The sequence below is a fragment of the Mus pahari genome, chromosome 15 (genome assembly GCF_900095145.1).
Source record: "Mus pahari chromosome 15, PAHARI_EIJ_v1.1, whole genome shotgun sequence".
Lineage (NCBI taxonomy): Eukaryota > Metazoa > Chordata > Mammalia > Rodentia > Muridae > Mus > Mus pahari.
Genome location: NC_034604.1, coordinates 19,308,952 through 19,330,004, shown reverse-complemented (window position 1 = coordinate 19,330,004; position 21,053 = coordinate 19,308,952). Strand labels below are relative to the sequence as shown.

At 41.1% G+C, this 21,053-nt stretch overlaps 1 protein-coding gene and 1 long non-coding RNA gene across 12 annotated transcripts in view; one reads left to right on the top strand and one right to left on the bottom strand.

Annotated features, from left to right (window-relative positions):
* Positions 1-21,053, top strand: part of LOC110333230 — a 32,887-nt gene that overhangs the window by 3,258 nt on the left and 8,576 nt on the right. The gene's annotated exons all lie outside the window — the stretch shown is intronic.
* Positions 17,144-21,053, bottom strand: part of Dtna (dystrobrevin alpha) — a 389,557-nt gene continuing 385,647 nt past the window's right edge. For all 11 annotated transcript variants that reach the window (XM_029547199.1, XM_029547193.1, XM_029547192.1 and 8 more), the window contains one exon: positions 17,144-18,977. The gene's annotated coding sequence lies outside the window, so the exon portion shown is untranslated. The remainder of the gene's footprint in view (positions 18,978-21,053) is intronic.

Below are 21,053 nucleotides of genomic sequence, written 5' to 3'. Positions count from 1 at the left end.
AAGATGATTATGTGTTTGACCAGGGAAATTACACTGATCCTGAGTCTCGGCCACTCTCTCTCTCTCTCTCTCTCTCTCTCTCTCTCTCTCTCTCTCTCTCTCTCTCTCTGTATGCAAGTGTATGAGTCTATGGAGCCCTGGGGTTGATGCTTGAAGTCTTCTTCAGTCGTTTTTCCACTTTATTTATTGAGCAGGGTCTCTCAAGCCAATCTCGAGCTAGCCAATATGAATTGTCTCCTAGCAAGTTTGCGCTGGGGGTACCCTGTCTTTGCTCTCAGAGACAAGCTGGCTGCCCCTTCTCTCTTGACATGTACATGAGTTTTGGGGGATCCTAACTCTAGTCCTGATGCTTGGTACTGCAAGCAACTTTAAACCCCTGGCCACCTCTCTGCCTCTGTAAATCACCTTCCTAAAGAACTCAAACTGATTTGTGCTAAGTTATCTGGAAATCCTTGCTCAGGACTCAGAACACAGCTGATCTACAGGGCTACAGGGTCCCAGCTTATGCTGTGCTATCTGGGTTTGGCATTTTCTTTTATTCAGAAAATACTGAGTGAAGAACAGCAATGAGAAAACTTTCTACATGTTGTGTTAGTTGTTTTTCTTATTGCCTGGTAAAATACCAAACATAAAAGTACTTTATGTGAGGGAGGGTTTATTCTGGCTTGGTTTGTTGGTCGGAAGTCGTAGCAGAAGGAATGTGACCATATTCAGTTTGCGGTGGATGCAGCGACAGGAATACAGATACTCTGTTTGATTCTTCCTTTTATTCACCCTGAATTCCCAGCCCAGGTGGTGTTGCCTCTCACATTCAGGTCGGGTCGTGCCACCACAGTCAAACCTCTCTAGGAACACCCATAGGTGTGTCTCCTAGGAGATTCTCATGTAGAATGCAGCTTCTTTTTAACCCAGTGTGATTCAGCTGCAAAGTTTTCCCAACGTTTGTGCAATGAATCACTGTGTCATGGATGTTGTACACAGTGATAGAGTCATCTAGTTGGCCATCAAGATTGATTGTTACACCCGTGCACAGAAGAATCTGGCTGTGGTTGGAGCCTCTGGTCCATTGTTCATGTTGCCCATGTAGAAAGATACTTACCTGCACTCCACATACAGAGTCAGTCACACTCTGCTCATCTCAAGAATCACTCATCTCCGCTCATCGTATTGGCAGAGAGTGCAAACCTTATACTGTCGGCTCTTATTTTCTATCCCTTTCTATGAATGTCATCCTGGATATTATGAACTACTGATGGGGAATGAGCCCTTTACCAAGCCCTTTATTTAAGGACAAAGAAACTGAATTGAATTTGACTCATGCACAATGCGGTTTCTCATTAATTTACTATAATGAGACTGCCAAAAAAGTCTTCACATTTGAGAATTGAATTCTGTTCTGTCACAAATGTTGAAGTGGTAGTAGAACAACTATCTCTTCTTCAGAGTAAAATTTAAATGAAAATGGGTCCACAGGGAGGGGAAAAATATGTCCCATTGAAACTAACTATGCAAGCTACCATATTCGTTTTCATTGACCCTTTCAACATGTACAAGAAGTAGGCTGTAGTGGAATTCCCTTGGCTTTGATTGTTGCCTGTTATTTGACCAGATTTACCAAGGATGATGTTGGAGCTGAATGTATAATTAAGAAAGGAAAATTATTATTCCTAAAATAAGTAAGTAGATAAATCTGTTAGAAGATGTGTGGGTAGGAGAGTGAATGAATAAGTGAATGAATGGAAACACAGTACGAATGACTTCTTTGGATAATTCTCGCAGTGACCCAACCTTGATGCTATGACTAAGGAGCTATAGTTTCTTAGAAAATGGCTCATTGTACTTGAAGAATAAATGCTTCTTTCTTAAGCCTCAACAAGACAACACAGTATCATGTCCTGAACCACCAGGTGGCTTCTGAACACAGTGTCATTTATATTTCCACCTCATTTGGCATGCTCCACTCAAGCGAGGGAGAGATTCACAGTAAGGATACCAGAAATCATATTTTTCAGATACTATATTATTTACATGACCCCCATTAAATCATCTAACTTTCCCAGACATGAGAATAATCTCCTGTCAGGATAGTTTTGAAGATGAAGGCTGACCGCAGCTATGTTGTGGACTGCAGAGCTGTAGAAGTAGGAAGAGCCTGGTGACCATCACTTTCTTTTTTTCCCATGTCTTTTTCTTTTCTTCTTCTAGACAAGGTTTCCCAGGTAGCCCCAGCTGGGCCAGGCTGACCTTGGAATCACAGACATTGCCTATCTCTGCCTCTTGATTATTGTGATTAAAGGCATGGACCACCATGCCTGGGTCATTATTTTCTTCATATATACAATGCCAATGTAGCATGGGTTTAGTGTGATGTTCATTAGTTTTTGTTTTTTAAAGATTTATTTTTATTAGTTTTAAATTGTGTGTGTGTGTGTGTGTGTGTGTGTGTTTACGTACACATGACTGCAGGTGTTGGATCTCTGGTGTGGGAGTTTCAGGAAGTTGGGATCTCCCTAGAGTGGGTGCTAGACACCAAATTCTGGTCCTCTTCAAGGGGAGCCTCATGTGCTTTTAACCTCTGAGCTGTCTCTCCAGCAGGTTTTTATTATCACATATTAAGTGATTGAAATAAAGCAAGGTACCAAACTTGACCCTCCCACATCAATCAAAAAGAAAATGCCCTATAGGCATTGTCATGGCCAATCTGGTAGAAACTATTCCTCAACTGAGGTCCCCCTTTCCCACATGTCACGTTGTCAAGAATGATTAGCCATCACAATGACATAGAGGACCACCCATCATCTTATATGAGAGACTCAATGTCTATTCTAAGATTCTCATGCATGTACATGCTATGGATACTCAGAAATACTCATCTATTTAACTGTGGATTGGATGAAGAGTAAGGTACCCATGGCTTCCATTTAGTCAATTATTATATTATATATTATATGATGTATTATTATATTATTATAATGAAGTCAATTATTTATACTACTGAGTTGCTAGGAACCAAAACAGTATACACCAATTAAAACTGAAACCTTTAATGAATCAATGAAGTGGAAAAATCCACAGCTCCCTCCAACAGAGACCATGATGAGGCTGTCATTTCCTGCCCCAGCAGAATCCACCAAGAACGTACCTCATCAAACTACCCTGGGCTTGGTCTGCAAAATTCAAGTTTCATTTAGCACAGCTATTTAGTACCAGTAAACAAACACTTCTGTAGCAGGAAGCCAGGAGGGAGGTGATGGCTGGCTTTCAAACCAAAGAGGACAGTAGTTCCATGTGTTCAATGATGTCTGTTGGGTTGTGGAAACGGAGGCTCAGCCCAGGGTCACAGGGATCTGGCTCAGAAACACTAGGACTATTGTCTTCAGAGGCAACAAAGAGGTTTGTTGAAAAACTAAGCTTTAATATGAAGCCAAAAATCTGTGCTTGTCATCTTGTGTTTGTTTGGCACAAGTGTGGCAGTCATTTTCTGTACTTGGTGCTGTTTACATTTAGGGGAAGGTCCTCGGCTATGATATAGGGACTAGCTTTCAATACATCACTCCTAGAAAAACAAAAATAACAAGAAGAAACCAGAAACCAAAACAACACCTCTAAACTTTCTCCTCATGTGTCCTGTGACTTCTTGTCTGAATCTTTGGGCCTGGGAAGATAGTGTCAAATGGTAGTAGCTTTGAAGGGGCCTTGTCTCAGGAGCCGCTAACACTCTGGACAGTTTGTCTATAAATAGATGCACATTTGAATTAGCCTGGAGGAAGGGTGTAACATTCCCTTGCTATAGAATCACAGCTATGTGCTTTTGCATTTTTGGTTGTGCGGGTATTTCTTGTCAAATTTTGTGGATTGTATGTATGTATTATGTGGTGTGTATGTGTGTGTGTGTTGTGTATGTGCATGTGGTCATATGGAATTTGTCTCTTTAACTTGGTAGTAGCTACATGGGCCTTGGGGAGAGGAACTATTGTGGTCATGTCAGCTTCATTCTAATTGCTTGATGTGTAAAAGTGAGAGGGCTGGTGATAATGCCATTAAACCTACAAGTGGGCAAGGCTTATGACAGAGCAGAGCAGGCTCACTGAGATGCTCAATACACATGACTTCTGTCTTAGGGCTTCAATTGCTATGATGAGACACCGTGACCAAAAAACAAGCTGGGGAGGAAAGCATTTACTCAGCTTATTCTTCCGTATTGTGGTTCATCACCAAAGGAAGTCAGGACAGAAAGTCAAGCAGAGGAGGACCATGAACGCAGGAGCTGATGCAGAGGCCTTGGAAGGCGCTGCTTACTGGCTTGCTTCCCCTGCTTGCTCAGCCTGCCTTCTTATGGAACCTAGGACTACCAGCCCAGGGATGGCACCACCCACATTGGGATGAGCCCTCCCTCACTGATCACTGATTGAGAAAATGTCGCATAGCTGGATCTCATGAAGTCATTTCCTCAACTGAGGTTCCTTTCTTTCTGATGACTCTAGCTTATATCAAGTTGACACAAAATCAGCCAGTACAACTTCTTAAAAGATGAGAGGAAATTATCACAGTATGTTTCTGAATGTAAGCATTAATTAAGATAGACTACTGAAACTGAATGGCATATTATATTTCTGTAAAATTCTTTTTATTTGCATGATAAATTAGTGTATGACTCTATTTCTGTCTTATTTCATTCACTTACCTGATCATCATAGCTAAATAACTTTAAAAGCTTTCATACTCTCAATGGCAGTTATGTTGAAGCTAAGAAATTAAGTGGCTGGCCAAGTGTTAAATCAGTCTTACATTGGTCTGGGTTCCTGGTACTAGGTTATTTTTCATAGTGTCGTGTGACTTTATGGAATGTCATACAGCTAACACTAAATGATTCCTTTGTTGTAACACAATGAGATGATTACACAGAACGCCTCTGCTCTTTAATGCCACCCACTTCTAACGTTAAAATTATTACATTTTATTCATTAAAATTGTTCCACCCACTTCTAACGTTAAAATTATTACATTTTATTTATTAAAATTGTTCCTAGACATGTTCTCTCATGCATATGTAGTACATATTGATCAATGCCCATCCCCCATCTCTATGACCTCTATTTCTCTCCTCTCCTCAAATCTTTCTTTTACAGTCCTATCTCTTGATGTCATTTTGTGACCCATGGAGACTAACCAAGGCCATCTGTGTGATGTTAGATTTGGAGTTGTTCCTCGGAGGTAATTGAGATCAGCCCTGGGTGCACAGCTAAAGAGAGTGACTCTTCCTTCCTCACGATACATTAACAACTACCAGGTAAAAGGTAGGGCCCTATGAGCTACTACCCCTTCCTTGACTGAAGTTGACAGGGACCCTTTGTGTAAACCCAATGTAGATGACTATAGTTGTTTAAGTTCATGGTTGCAATGAATATATCAAGTCTAGGTAATATTTCTTATGAATAATTAATAATATTATTATATTAATAATAATTAATAATATTACTTATTATATTATTAATAATAATTAATATATATATATAAATGTGGTTTGCACATTTCTTTGCTGTTTTTGGCTGTTACAACTGTTTTATTTTTTCTTGATTTCCAAGAAGCCTTCATATAATTCTGTGTTAAGTTAGCTTAACACAAAATCTCTCTCATCCATCAAATCTTAACATTGAAGGAGTTATGTTCTCTACTGACATTGATTTATAGGTTAAAACCAAACCCAAGCACTGTGTCCTTCCATCAATATTAGAATTATATTGTCTTCTAAGTTAGACTTGGCTGTGGATTTCCTAGCCTAAGTATTTTACACAAAACCTTTTGCTGAGCAAATGTTTGAAAACCCAGTAAAAGTTGGTGAGCCAAAGGTCATTAAAGGATCTTGTGAAATTCCAGTTAGCCAACTGGATGTGTAAAGCATAAGGGTCCTATGGAAAGTGTGGAGGGTGTTGGCCCTTAAAGACAGAGCTTGGTGACACCTTCAACTTGAAGGATTAGTTATCTCAAATATTTGTTGATGGTTAGCATTGTGACTGGGGATGTTCTTCTTTGGAGCTGAATCTTGTTTTCCCAAACAGTTTTAGAAATGAACATTTTGTGAATGTTGAATGTAAATATTTAAGGTGCAAACTCATGAGAACTTCCTACTTCCAATCTCTTGTTAATTCTCCAGTGAGAATGTACAGTAACCCTGGCTTCAGACTCTGGCTTGCATGCCTCTCAACATGGCTTCCCTGAGCAATGACTGCCAGGGCAAGATTGAAGCAGATTGTAATCTCTCAGCCTGGCAGACTGATATCATGCATACATGATGTCAACATTCCTTTGAAAACAGATGTTCCTACAGAGGAACGGTTATCACATCTCTCTTCTTACATTTGTTCAGTAAATGTTAAGTGTGGAAAGCATGAGCTTTAAGACATGGCTAGGGGAAATTCTCTGGGGATATGCTCTTTGAAGGGGAATAAAGCAATTTTTCTAGATATGTTTTTTCTTTTTCTACCAGTACTTTTCATTTTACAAATCAGGCTTTCCCAGGAAGAAATTACCCATCTCTTCCCCTAAACAGAAGCTCCTATGTCAACATGCAAGTGAATAATTTGTAAATATTAGCAGCATTCGTTTTTTAAAGCTTTTATTCATGTGCTAACTTATTTATGTGTGTGCATGTACATGAAAATGAAAGAACACAGGTCAGCAGGAGGAAATGAGGGATTGAACCCAGATCATTTGGCTTGACAGCAAATACCCATAGAGACGTCTTGTCCACCAAGCTGGCAGTGTTATCTAACATCCAAATATAAACTTCAGTTCTTGTGATTTTTAAAATTGTTTCTTTCAACCAAGAAATGTGGACTAAGAACACAAAATCCCCCAAAAGGCAATTCCACTGATGGTTTACTTAAAAGTAGCACTCAAATCAAAACCTTGATTATAATGTCCTTTAATGACTGTGATGAATGTGGCTGGCTGTGTACAGGAAGACACTGGCATGAGAGTATCAAAGATTTTCAGTGTGTGTGTGTGTGTGTGTGTGTGTGTGTGCGCACATTCAAGGACAATCTTCTATAAAGATCATAAACCTAGTACAACGGCACAAGACTGATCTGTACTTGCTTAAATCTTTAGACAAACAATAAGTCTTTGTTGGAAACTGCCTCTTTGCTGAAGTAATTCTCGGATGAGTTTCTGACATACGTGGTGAGCACTCAAAGGTGAACTCTTGCTGACTCTGACACCCCTTCCCCAGGAAGTCTGGGTGATGTCTTATATACTCTGTGTTATGTTCTAGTTTTCGGGATTGCCATAATGTATCTGTTTCATATTTTAAGCCTTGCGCTATTCACATATTAAAGTAACACAGTGCCACGCCCACTCTAGTAGTGACTCACAACAGGTCTAAAAACCTGGGCAAGTCCTGAGGAAAAAGTGTCTCAAGGAGACTCAGCCTCCTAGAGTCCTGGCATTTCCAATAATCTATATACACGAACCCTATCCACATGTTAGTATGATGTATGCTCTCTCTCAGTATTATTAATGCCTCTAAAGATTGAATTTTTACCATAGGTGAAGTTTCCATCAGTGTTCCAAAGTCCTAAAAAATTCCTTAAAGCCATGAGCTTCAGAATTCAGTGAAAAGGTTACTTTCATATGTAAGTATTTGCCAAGGCCTAGGAAATAGGGGGGTTGGGGTATTGTATTATTCATGAGAAGGTCTGCTAGTGCAGAACCCCCTGGTGCTAGCTCTCACAAGGCTCAAAGGAGTAGCACAAAGTGTGACTAGGGTGTGAAATCCTTACCTGTCTTTAGCTGACCCTAGGCAGAACTGCTTTATCTTAACTGTAAACATTACCTGGCTCCTGTAAGTCCCTTTGAAATCCTTCCTCTGTTTTGTGTCAAGTAACTTCAATGTACTTTGCCTGCTGTGACATCCTACCCCTTTGTTCTCTGTACTATATAACACTGGTGCTCATTTTAATCAATACATTCAGTTTTACACTCTCTCGTGTGGACTGTTTGTCACTCATTCGCCAAATCCTCACTTGCCTGCAACCAAGAGACCCATTCCACGTAGATCAGGGACCCAAGTGAGGTCTGTCTGTGGCAATATAGTAACAAGTTTTCTCCAAAAATTGTTGACTCTGGCATCCTATAATCTACTACAAATATCACTATGTGGTAAAAGATGTTTCTGATGTATGAAGGTAGTACCTTCATTGTCTCATTGTGTAGATGAGTCTTTATAGTGATTTTTCTCTTTTTGATTGCACTGACAGAGAACATCTATACAAGTCACATTATGTCTTCCCACTCAGATCCTGCTATGGCTTGAATTTGAAATGTCCTCCCAGAAGTTTGTATTCTAAATGCATATGGAGATCTTGGGGGCCTTTAGGAGTTGGGGGTCAGCTGGAAGTCAGTCGTTGGGGTCAGATGTTAGTGGGTATGCACTTATCCTCTTCCTATCTCTATTTCTGCTTCCTAGCCTGTCAGGAGTTGAACCCTCCACCCCACATTCCTGCTACCATGACCTGAGCTGCTTCTCCAGGCCTCCCCAACAGGATGGATAAAACCCTCTGAAACCAGGAGCCAAATTATATACTCCCTCCCTTAAGTTCTATGTGCTATTGTATCACAGAAATGAGAAAATTAATGAATAGAGTTCAAACCCTTCTGTTTCTTTCCAGATAGTGTGTTGGTCCAACAGGTCACTGCACAAAGTATGCTATGGTTGAAACAATGCCAGAAACAAAACCAGATCCTGACCCCTCTGTTTGGATGCCTGTTTAAAGCTCTAAAGCACTTGCCTCCATCCCTGATGGGCTGAACAATGTCTGCCTTTCAAAGGAAATAGGAACATTAGTCAAGGACCTGGGCAACATTTTTCAGGGGACCTCATGGACACATTAATTCTCATGGTCAATCCCTGAATTCTTTTTGGAAGAACACAATATTAGTTATTCTAAAATTCAGTTTGACTTTAAAAAGTTCTTTAACAGATAGATTTGTGAATGGCTCTAACCCATAGACATTTCACTCCTAAACACTAAGGGAATCCACAGGTGTTCTTGTCTCAGAGTGTACGAAGGGAACTCTGTCAGTGACATATTCTCATGGGATGTTAGAGTAGAGAACAGCTTTAAAAAGGAAAAGATTCATTTATGGTAGAATAGACATTTATCCTTCAAGTGCCCTGCTCTAAATTAATCTCATGCTGAAGATTTTAAATTACATTAATTTATTGATGTACATGAATTTCTTTCTTCTTCTCTCCCTCTCCCTCCCTTCCCACAAGTCTGTGTATATTTCCTTGGCATTCTGTATACACAGAGGTCATAGGACAGACAGTTTTTCTCTCCCTATACCATGTGGGTCCTGGAGATCAAGCTCAGGTCATGAGGCTTGGTGGCAAACTTAGTGAACCATCTCAGTTGGTCCCGATTATAGTTGCTTTATTGTACAGAATTCAATGGCTAGTTTAATTGTCCCTATTTTCTTGGACAGACAAATCATTCAGCTATCTCGAGAACTAAGAAGTTTCTCCGGATTTTGAGCTTTCAGTACTAAAACAGGTCAGTCTCAAAGCTATTGAACTGTGTTATGATAAAAATGCTGGCTTGCCATCGGAAAATACATCGCTATCTTTCCTTCCTAGGACAGGAATGATGCCCACTGAGTTTCAAAGCATGGAGTAACCTTCTACTTTTAGTCTGTTCCGAGCAGAGGGTCATCTATTTCTGCAGCCATTTTATTTTCCTCTGTATTTATCACTGGGTGGGAGCACCAGGGATTGGGTTTGATGTTCCTCAATGACTCTGCTCTCCTCTGGCTAGAACGTGAACAAGCACTATTGTCTCCTTAGGCCACCAGCACACTGCACTCATCTGTTTTAACATGGTTCTGAGGGATAAGATGTGTGATTTTTGTGTCTTTTTTTATGAATTGATAACAGTCCCTTGTATTTGTTAATGATGATGTAGGCCTTTACAATATGTTTTCCTAGGAAGTTCACAACTGAAGAGACCATCTGTCCTGTGGTTGAACAATTATGTGCCCTTCTTGGGGGAGTGAGAGCCAGGATGTGAGGATAAAGGGAACACATGCTGTGGTTTTATTGGGTGACACGTGATTGGAGAAGATGTTTTCAAGCCTTTCTTCTTCCCCTCCTCCACCCCACCCAGTTTTTAAAAGCCGGTATTCCCTCTGCTGGTCTTTCTCTGCTCACTCTACAAAAGTCCTGGTTTAATTGATTTTAAATAGAGCAATGTTTACTTTCTAGTCACATCATTACATTTTTACTTTGGCTTGCTTGGTTTTGGAGGCAGGGTTTCCTAGTGATGCCTAGGTGACTTTGAACATGGGATCCTCCCGTCTCAGCTTCTTGAGTTCCTAGATAACAGATATTCAATACTTTGCCCAGTCTTCTAGTGGAGTCAAATAGATTTTCTTTGATTTGTGTATAAGCCAATTTATTTTTGTGTGGATTTTCTGAAAATCAAACTTTGGCCCCAATTTTGTGGATAGGGATTGAGAAGTAGACAAGCAAACAGGATGGAGAGCTGCTGATGGTGAGCTTCTAGCATGCCCAGGTATTTTGCTATGTGTTTAAAATGTATTGGCTCCTTTAACTGGTTCTCATAGCAACCAATAAGCACCGTCAAGCAAACTCATTGCCATAAATGACAAAACCATATCTAAAATTTTATTTATACATGTTCAGGAAGCTAGAAAATTTTGTAATTTCATCTCTTCCTTCTCTGAAAATAGTGGAGCTAAATGAAATACCAAAAGGAAAGAAAGAAAGAAAGAAAGAAAGAAAAGAAAGAAAGAAAGAAAGAAAGAAAGAAAGAAAAAGAAAAATCACTCAGAACTTCCCACTCCTCTTCCTAGATATATTGGGGAGCATCTTCTACTTCAACTTGGTTGTTAGAAGCTGGTCCAAACATGTAAAAATTGACCCCTCTGACTTCTTGTATGTTTAATCTGCATTTCAAATATAATGTCTAGAAGTAGGCTACTGAAGATCTATGTCCAAAGGCAATCCCTTCTAGTTTCCTTTACTTCAGAAGTGAAATAAACTTAACTTCTCAATGTATGATATTTTTCTAAGGAGAGGGTAACTTAGGAAGTTCAGACTCTTTCTGTATAGGTTCTTGATCTCGTCAATAAAAGAATTTACAAAGGAGACAGCAGGCCAGCAAACAAAGGTTGGGATGACATTTTTCATGTGGGTTGGGGAGGTATTTCTAGGGTAGAGGGTATTTAACTGTCAAGTTTATATTAGCAAAGACTTGTGCGGCCAGAAATCCTGTTCAGTGGAACCAGTTTCCTCTTCAGTTTGCCCTAGTTTCTTTATCACTACCAGCAGGTCATATAGTGGTCAGGATTTAGGAGGTTTTAGGGATCTCTGTGTGTTCTGGGTTGTTGTAGCTGCCAGTGATTTTGAAGTCCTGGGTAAGTATCCAGGGGAATATCTGTAAGGAAAATGGCTCTCCCTTTCTATAACCTGCTGGTTTGCTTCAGTAGGAGCAAAATGAGTAAGGGGTAGTTTAATGAGGGGGGCATTGCCCCTGGTTTCTTACTTTCTACCTAGTACCCCCTTTCAGCATCCTCTGCATTTCTCATGTACATCTATGAAACCTGGTTCCCCCTTCAGAAAATATTTGTAACAAGACCTTCACTCTACTGGGCCTAAAGGTGCCATTGCTTCTTTTGCAAGGACCATTGCAGTGATATACTAAGTCACTTCCCTGCAACATTGTTGGGAGAGTTTCTTCATATATCCTGAGAAGACCCATGAATTCCATGCTGGATAAATGCAATGAAATCCACCTTAAGATGCATTATAACCCAACCATGGAAAGACAAGGATAAAGAGATTCTTGGAAGTAGCAAAAGGAGTTACAAAGGAGAAGGCATAACATTAACAACTAATTGTTCATCAAAACCTATAGAGGCCAAAGGCTGGCAGATACTTAGCAAAAATTCTCTATCTGGCAAAACTTACCTTTTCAGAAATGAGAATGGTAATATCTTCCCAGTTTAACAAGATCCTGGGATTTTATTTGTTCTATCCTATATTCTAAAGGGACCATCCAGTTGGAATGCAAAGATATTAAACAGTAACTTGAAGTTATCTGAGGAATCAAAGATTGCAGTAAAGGTAACTACACAGACAAGCACCTCCTACCACGGAATGTTCTACCTGGTCTTTGCATGTGGCTGCTGGCACAGAACTTCAAAAACTGTTGGGATATCTGTGCAATAGAAATGTTTTTGTTAGGCTAATGAGACAACTCACTGTGTGTCAGCATATGCCTTAACCATGTGATTACATAATTAAGACTCTGGGCAAGGACAACCGGCAGAGGAGGCAGGCTGGAGACTTACTTAGGCAGTTATGCCTTTGTTATGTAAACCTCTTCCTAAATCTCTGGACACAAAACTCCTTGATGGCAAATGCATGTTTGTGGTGGGGCAGTGACATGATCAGATTTCCCACGTGGAGGACATGGTCACTCTGTGTCTGTCCTACCACCTTGTCCCTCATGTTTACCATTTAGCTACTTCTGATCTAGTCTTTATAATAAAACTACAACTGAGTACATAGTTCTCTCAGTGTATTCTTCAATGAAATATTCTAATGAATTACCTAAAGCGAGGGAGCCATGGGAACTCCTGAACTCACTGCTGCTTGGTAGGAAGTATGAATGGTCCTACAGACTTACGATGGTTATCTTCAGTTTCCTTCATCACACATCCTACTCTCACTCTGAATAGTTAGTGTCAAAATTCAATCTCAGAATAGCCACTTGTGAAGCAGATAGTTTGAAGGGATGGCTTAGCAACTTGGGACCCTCTCTGATCACATGGAGCTACATACATGGAAATTAACCTGTTCTTTTTGCCTTTGTCTTTTCTTATCAACTCCCCAACAACCCCCTTTTATGGTCATATATATCTTGAAGTCAGTACATCCTGGAACTAGAGGCAGTGAGATCACTCACCCTGAACTAGTTTTTGGGTGCATATTCAGTAAGCCAAATGGCCTCTTCTGAGTGGACTTTTAGGGGAAAATCCCCTATTTGGCATTTTATGCTCATGTATGATTGGTTATGGGTATGATTAAAATCAGATGCATCAGGGAAAGGACCTGCTCAGTAAACGAAGGCCTACATTAGCCAGGCCTACCAATCAAACCAGAAAGTCATCCACACCTTGCCCCCATCAACCAACTCCTCTTCTCCTGGATCCTCCAAAGCAAGCCACAAAGAACCCTGGTACTTTTGAGTAACCTCCCTCAGTATCCACTGCTCCCTTGCAGCGTATGTACCTACCCTGACCTTCTTCCAAATACAATTCCTTGCTGCTTTGCAGCTCATGCATCTTTTCGAGTCCTTGAACAGAATACCAGGAACCTGGTAATAGAGCAGGAGGGGTGGCCCAGCAGTTAAACGAAGAGTCCTCCTGCAGAGGACCTGAGTTTGGTTTCTAGCAGCCATGTGCGGTGGTTTACAGCAGCCTGTAACTCCAATCTAATGTCATCTTCTGGCCTCTGCAGGCACCAGACTTACATGCACATATCTGTAAAGGAACCTAACGATATACAAAGAATTAAAAACAAAACTACGTCTTAAAAAAATTCCTAGTGGTTCAGAAAGCAACTGCTGGTAACACATGTCCCTGAACTGGAAAACACTGGGCTTTGTTACATAACCCCACTTTTAAATTTCATATTACTTAAGAGATAGATGTATAACATTGATTATAAATATAGAGTAGTTGGCACATAATGTATGAAATGGTGACTGTTTGCTATGAATAAAAGCTCATTACTACCAAAATTCACACCAGAGGAGACCTGACTATGTAGAGGGCATACATGTGTGTATACTTTTCTTCTTGGCATCCAACCACTGAAGGAAAGGTGTTTGCTAAGGAAACACTTCAAGAAAAGCAGCTACAGCTGCCCCTGGGGTTCTAGACTGTTAAGCTGGTCTGATGGGCTCTACCCTTACATTTTTAAGGTGCCTCTGGTTCTAAGATAGAGTAGTCACAAGAGAGTGCCAGGAAAATGGGGTGTTACATAAGTCATTTGTTTGAGTGCCAATTATGTGACAATGGCTGGATAGCCATTCTTTGCATCATTACCCCTGGGCTGGTGGTACAACCAGACACTGGGAAGTAAGACAGTCCACCACAGACATTGTTTAGCAACTTGGACACCCAAGACAGCAGATCCAGAGATGCTGAGTATATGTGACCAGCATTATATCAATATATATTTCCTTTGTCTGCAACTAAACTATTTAGCATCGGAAAGAGGGAACAAGAAATTGTTATGCAACTCAACCCATAAGCCGCTGATATTTTTAATGCTTTCTTTAAAATAAAACACACATAATTTTCAATGCTCTTTGGCCTAACAATACAATTGAATGAGAACTGCTCACTATTGAAAGACAATTTTTGCCGTCAGACACACACTCCTGAGGTGCAGGTGGGTGCAGGAAGGGTTGGGAGGAAAGCTAAGCCTGTCTAACTCGAATACTTCTTATCCATCTGTCCAGGTACTCTAGACATCGGTGGCAGGGGGTCTGAGCAAAATGTACTAGCTTAGTGAACACATCAAGAGTATCACCCATAACTCTACAGTTTAGACTTCAAATTTTGGCGTTTTTTTTCTTAATGTGAATATTTGCTTTAATTGTTCAATATTCCACTAGTGGTTTATGTTCTATGTGATGGAAGCTGACTCGTCTTCTTTCTTTGAGAACACTCCATGTTGCTGTAAGAAAGGTCCATCAAAAACCAAGGAATTAAACAATGTAAGATAAATGGGGCAGTGGTGGTGCGTGTCTTTAATCCCAGCATCTGGGAGGCAAGGGCTGGCAGGTCTCTGAGCTGGAGGCCAGCGAACTCACAGAGCGAGTTCCAGGACAGCCAGGGCTACACAGAGAAACGATCTTAAAAAATCCAAAAGCAGCAGCAGAAGAGCAACAACAACAAAACCCCACTAAGATAATAGTGTTTTAAAAAACATTTTTAATGAAGAAATAATTCCATTCCAAAATATAGACACACAATTAAATAGTTTAATCACTTCAAAATATAACATGTCCCCAGGAGGTTCCAACACACACACACACACACACACACACACACACACACACACACACACACCAATACTTAACAGCAATATCAACAAAACGAAACAACACACTATAGTAGTTTTGTTACAATGAATATAGTGAACTCTTTAGTGTTTCTGAATTGGTTATTTCAAATGGGGTCAAATTACAGTAGTCACAATTTAAAATGTCTTATGTTAATTAGCCTCAAAATGTAATGAATGCTTCTGACTTTTTTCTTTTTCTTTTGGTTCAAAGGAAAAATGCCCTGTCTTCTGAGGACACAATGAAGTTACTTGCTTGTGGCTCCTTGCATGGAATCGAACCAATGTGAGCGTAGCAACCCAAGGCTGCCATATTTACAGTATCTATCTACACTTAACAGCCAAGAACTAATAACAGTGGACGAAGATGGTCAAAATAAGAGCAGACATCAGTGCTAAATTATATCGCAACAGTTTGGCTCATGCATATAAGAAAATACATAGTATATATCACACAAAGGCCACAATCTTAATGCAATTCAGTTCATATTACTACTTACAAATGAACCTTCCCTGCCTTATTATAGATCATCCGAAAATCCATCTTCATAGTCTCCAACACGTCTCCCTCTGACCAATCAAACTTACCCCAACTTCCATCCTGACAAACCACAACCAGTTCCTGAATCCTATACAGTAGATTCCACCCACCTCCTTGACCACAGTGCTGTGGGAGAGGTTTGGCTGTGTCAGACCAATGCTCATTCATAGGCCACGAGCTTCAATAGACATGGGTGTGCAATTCATTGTGGAATAAGAAAGAACAACCCCTGTGAGATATAGTTGAATAGAATGGACAGGACGGATGAAACCTGCTGGGTTTGCATTTAGAACAGGCCCCCAAAGTAAATTTGGAGAGCCAAGGAAAGAAATCCACCGACAATCACAAAACCCCAAAACAACACACGCCATTTTGTCTCGGTTACAGGACAGGGGTGCTTGAGTCTGGTCTCAGTGCTGACGTGGAGCTAAGAGAAAGAAAAGGTGGCTGGTTAGTGAGAAATCGCTCACTGGTAGTGGTTTCCAGAGAGTTCTTGTAATGGCTTTGTAGGATGGAGTCAATACCATGGGATGGAGATGCTTGGCAATGGAAACTGTGACATGAGGGAAGGTTCTTAGTAGAATGGTTTCAACCTTAGACACACATTTTAATGTAGAAAACCAAAGAGACAACATGGATCAGTTCAGTCCAGCCAGTGACTGAGGGCTACCAGCAGGGTCTGAGGTCTAATGTAAGTACTATGTGACTCTGGTTTGAGCTGACAGAAATGCAGGTGTCTGGGATGTAGTGGTTTTTCAGTACTGAGGAGGAGGCACCGATGGCCACCTGCACCATCTAGAGAGGTGTGATTTCACAGAGGACGATGGGCAGGGGAAGAGAGATGAACGTTAAGACACGCCAACAGAACCCGCAACAAAATCCACCTGTGCAAAGAAATCAGAGAACTGTGCAGTTGTGCGACTTTGGTGCTAGCCTGAGCTCAGGGAACTTTGCGAGGAGGGTTTTCTGGAAGAAAATAGACTAAGAACACCCAGGGACAGCATGGGATCCTCTAATGATGCCAATCATGTCCTTGGCTATCCTCAAGGCAAATGCTGTTTTGTTTAAAGGGCAGCCATGGAGATAGTTTCTGACCAAATGCACAGGCAAGAACGTGAATAGCCCTCTGCAGACAGTGGGGTCAGAAAGTGAGTTCTTAGCCACTCCATTATAGACCAGGTGTGTGGGGTGGGAGAAGGCTTTTGCCAGCCTGGTAAGCAAAATTAAATCTGAGGTCCACTTAGAATTTTTTTTTTTTTATTCTATAGACCACCTCCCGCCCCCGTTTCTTCAAGACAGGGTGTTATATTTCCCAGGCTGGCCTCAAATTCACTACGTAGCTGAGGATGACCTCAAACTCCCCATCTACTTGCCTCCATCTCCTGAGTGCTGGGATCATAGGCATGTGTCACCATGCCAGGCTTATACAGCCCTGAGTGCTGGGATCATAGGCATGTGTCACCATGCCAGGCTTATACAGCCCTGGAAGTCTGAACCCAGGGCTTTGTGTATGCTAGGCAGACCCTCGGCCAATTGAGTGACACCCTAGCCCTGGATAAGGCCTTTTTTACTCTTTGCTATACAACTCTATTCTAGAACAATGATTTCCACTTCCTAGCAGGTGTCAGAACTGTTAGAGCCCAATTAAACCATAGATCACTAGGTCCAGACCACAGAGTTTCTGATCCAGTGGGTCTGGGTTGGAGCCTAGGAGTTCACACTGATAAGACTTCTGGGTGATATTAACATTGCTCGTCTGACACACACATTCTGAGCAAATCTCTGTTCTGAAATGATGTTCCCTTCTCTTTTTTAGGAGAAAAAAGAAAACAGGCATTCCAGAAAGGCTTCTAGTTTTAAGACAGCCAGCAGGTGTCTGGCCTTTTCTTTCCCTTATACATCTTGAAACAATCAATTACTTTTCCGGTTTCCCCAGAATTGCTAAGGGAGGCTCCTTTGAGGTCTCTCTAATGAGGGGGGGCCTCGAGAAGAGGACCCGTCAGTCCACAGGCTCTTATCCTCTTGTCTTTGACAGTTCTTTTCCACACCAGCTTCCGGCTGAGTGTGACATCCCGATACCACACTGAAGAGCTTGTCTGTCTCCTCTCACATGCCCACACAACTGCTGCATGCAGAACACCAGGTGTCCAAGTAAGGCAATCACCATTCAGAAAGAAAAGGGGAGCAAGCGCACTTTAAGCCCATACATTTAAAGCTGAAGGCCTCGGGACTACCGATGAGGGAACTTGTCAATGAGCAGTGCTGTGTAAGACATGCTTCCTAAAGATACACTGTGGAGAGCAAGGCGTGGAGGAGTGCAGGTAACTGTAGTCCGTTGGGGGACCTTATGGCACCTGTGGTTTATAAACAGCTTTAGTAACGAGTATTCCAAAACATAGTTCACAGTTTTTAAAGAAGATCTGTGCTGATTTTAAAAACTAGATTTCTATATCATTTGAATGTTGTCTCTTTCATTTTTTTTGAATATGACATCTATTTGGAAAAAGTATTTACACTAAATTCTATGGCTGAGTCATTAAAGTATGTTGAAGGAAAACAATCCATGTTGGAAAGGAGCCCCCAAGAACCCATTTTTCCTGTTGGTAGGTTTAAGTCATTTCTCAGAGGGACTTGGGGACATGGGCAGGCCAAGGACCCTTCTTGGCTCCCGGGTCCTGAGTTTGGACACTCAGAAACCAAATCCTATTGTAGATTGTTGCCCCCCTTCCCTCCCAGTTGCTGTGGGGGAAAAAATGTATAGTATATAATAAAACTGTCTTTGCTAAAATCTCAAAGAATCCAGAAATGAAAATTCTAGCTACAAACCAGTATGAATATTGTTGTTGTAAACTGAACGGGTTCAATATTGTGTGCAAAGGTTTAAAATGCTCGTTAATACTGCTGTTCTGTGTGTAACAGCAGCAGGCTCTCAGCCTGTGGGTGTGTTTGCTTTGAACCAGGGATGAGCCATGTGATAGAAGATGGAGTTGATAAATTATCCAGGAACAGAAGTCTCGAGCCCCCACCCCCACCCTTTCTAAAACACACACCTAGGAACTACAGAGTTTAGGACAGAAAGCTAGCTGTACTACAGGCATCGGAACACATCTTTAGGGGAGGGGGTTGTTGGAGCTGCTGGGTGTGGTGGCTCCTCTCTCCCAGCGAGCGAGGGTGAGGCTGCTTCCAGGCTGCTGTCTTCCTCCTCTCTGTCGGGTGGGTGCAGCTCTCTCCACCACCGGATGGCATGTATCTTTCCTCATCTGTCTGACTATAGCTTGCCTGGGAATAAGGAGTGTGTCATTTTTTTTAAAACAGGTGAAAATTATTTCTAAATTAGGGATAAGAAGCTTAGAGTACCCTCCCCCAACCCTGCCTGCCCCTTCACACACACACACACACACACACACACACACAAACACACACACACAGACTCATTGTATTTTCTTCAATATGTAAATTAGAAACCAATGTTTCAGACACTGTGTGTCTTCTGGAAGACAGATTGTGGGACTCTCTTTGTTGAATATCCTTGTTAAAGATATCCACTTGTTAAAGTGGGGTACCACTGAGGTTCATCAAGAGTTATAGTCACACTGTGGCTTACAAAGAGACCTATAGTCTAACTTGAGCAGAGGACCAGCCTTCCTTATTTCTTAGGTCGCAATTATTCATGAAGGTCTCTTCCTCGGTGGCTGGCTGACTGATGCCAAGCCAATGAAATCGGTTCAGGATGCTTGTGTAGGAACAGCATCTACTTCATGTCAGAACGTTCAAACAAGAACGATAATCATATAGCTAGTCCTAAAATTTCAATTGTATTGAGCTCATTAAGAGTATTAACAGGATGAAAGGACCTCTAAAGGTGAAATGCACTATTTTCAATAGTACTCTGTAAGATTTTTGAATGCATTTTGCCCCACTGGTTGATTTAGCAATGGGCTGTTTGTGTTTAGACTCTTGTGGAATGCCATCTGATTTGGATCTCTGCAGCAAATGACAGAGGGCACATCTGGTTCATTTTTCACTGACAAATTTCCAAGAAAATAAAAAAAAAAACAAACAGAAATGCCTTTTAGGTATAAAAAGAACATGATACAATTTTTCTGTGGGTTTATATCAAGGCCATTTTATTACCTTTTTTTTTTTAAAAAAAAAAAAAGAATGTTTTTCTAAGAACAAGCTCTGACTGTTTAAAGAATACACAGAACAAAAATGGTTAAGTTGTTGGAACTAAGAGAAAAAAAAAGCTATTTAGGAAAGGTCTTTCCTGTGGGACTAGACTTTCTATAACTGGAGTGAATATTTTCAGAAACAGCTCCTGGGAGTTTTTTTCACTATAGTCATTATGGATTAGGGGAACATGTGTGGTTACAACTTCAAATGCAAGGAAGGGCAGACGGAGTGTAGCCATGAGATCTTTCCTAGAGCTCAGGAGGGCTGTCTCTCAGGGAAGTCTTATTCACTTGCTGTGAACCTGGCGTTGGAGCAATGCTGTTTGTAGTGCTTGAACTAGTGTGAATTCATTGCTACTTGAAATGTTGTTGAAGAAATATGTTCATTCCTAAAATTAGCAACCAGGGTTGGCGGAGGGCATTGTTGGCTCCCCTGCAGGCTCATGTGACTCCACAGTTGGGAAGGATTATGTAGCTGCACCAGACAGGTCCTTTAGCCAGGCCAGGCCGACTGCTGTAGGGAGTGTTTTAACTTAGGCTGTGAGGAGGGACCACCAAATGGCCAGTAGCTAGAGCTAGAGAAGCCATCTAGACTTATGGGACAGTGGGTTCCCTCCTTTGTCATTGCAGGGAGCTGAGTCCTGGCCCGTTTATAAAAGTTGAAACGCCTCTGCCCACACACTTCTGTGAGGACTGTAGCAGCTCCCCATGGAACATACTGCATGGGACATAGTGGAGCCATGCATACAACTGTATGTCCACAGCTAATTATGGTGTACTTAAGCTCTTTAAAACTATATACCACATGTCCACCTCCTGTGTGTGAGGTAGGTGTGATATCACAATGTATAGAGGAACTGGAAACTCATAAAGGCTTAATAATTTATCCAAATTATGCTAAGTTTTGGTGAGATTTATACTTAAAAATAGGTGTAATAAAATGCAGAACCCAAGACTTAGACCATGACACTCAAGTGATTTTGACAGTCAAGTACCAGTCTTTTGGTGATTACAAAAAAAAAAAAAAAAAAAATTGACTTGAGAATTTGACTCAATGTTAGGTAAGTCTTTAGAGTGGGATAAAATTACCCAAATGCTGCCTTAAGTTAACTTCTATCATGCTGAGCCTCACAGTGAATTTCAATTCGTCCCCCCTCAAAGCACAAAGCTGCAGGACTTTTTT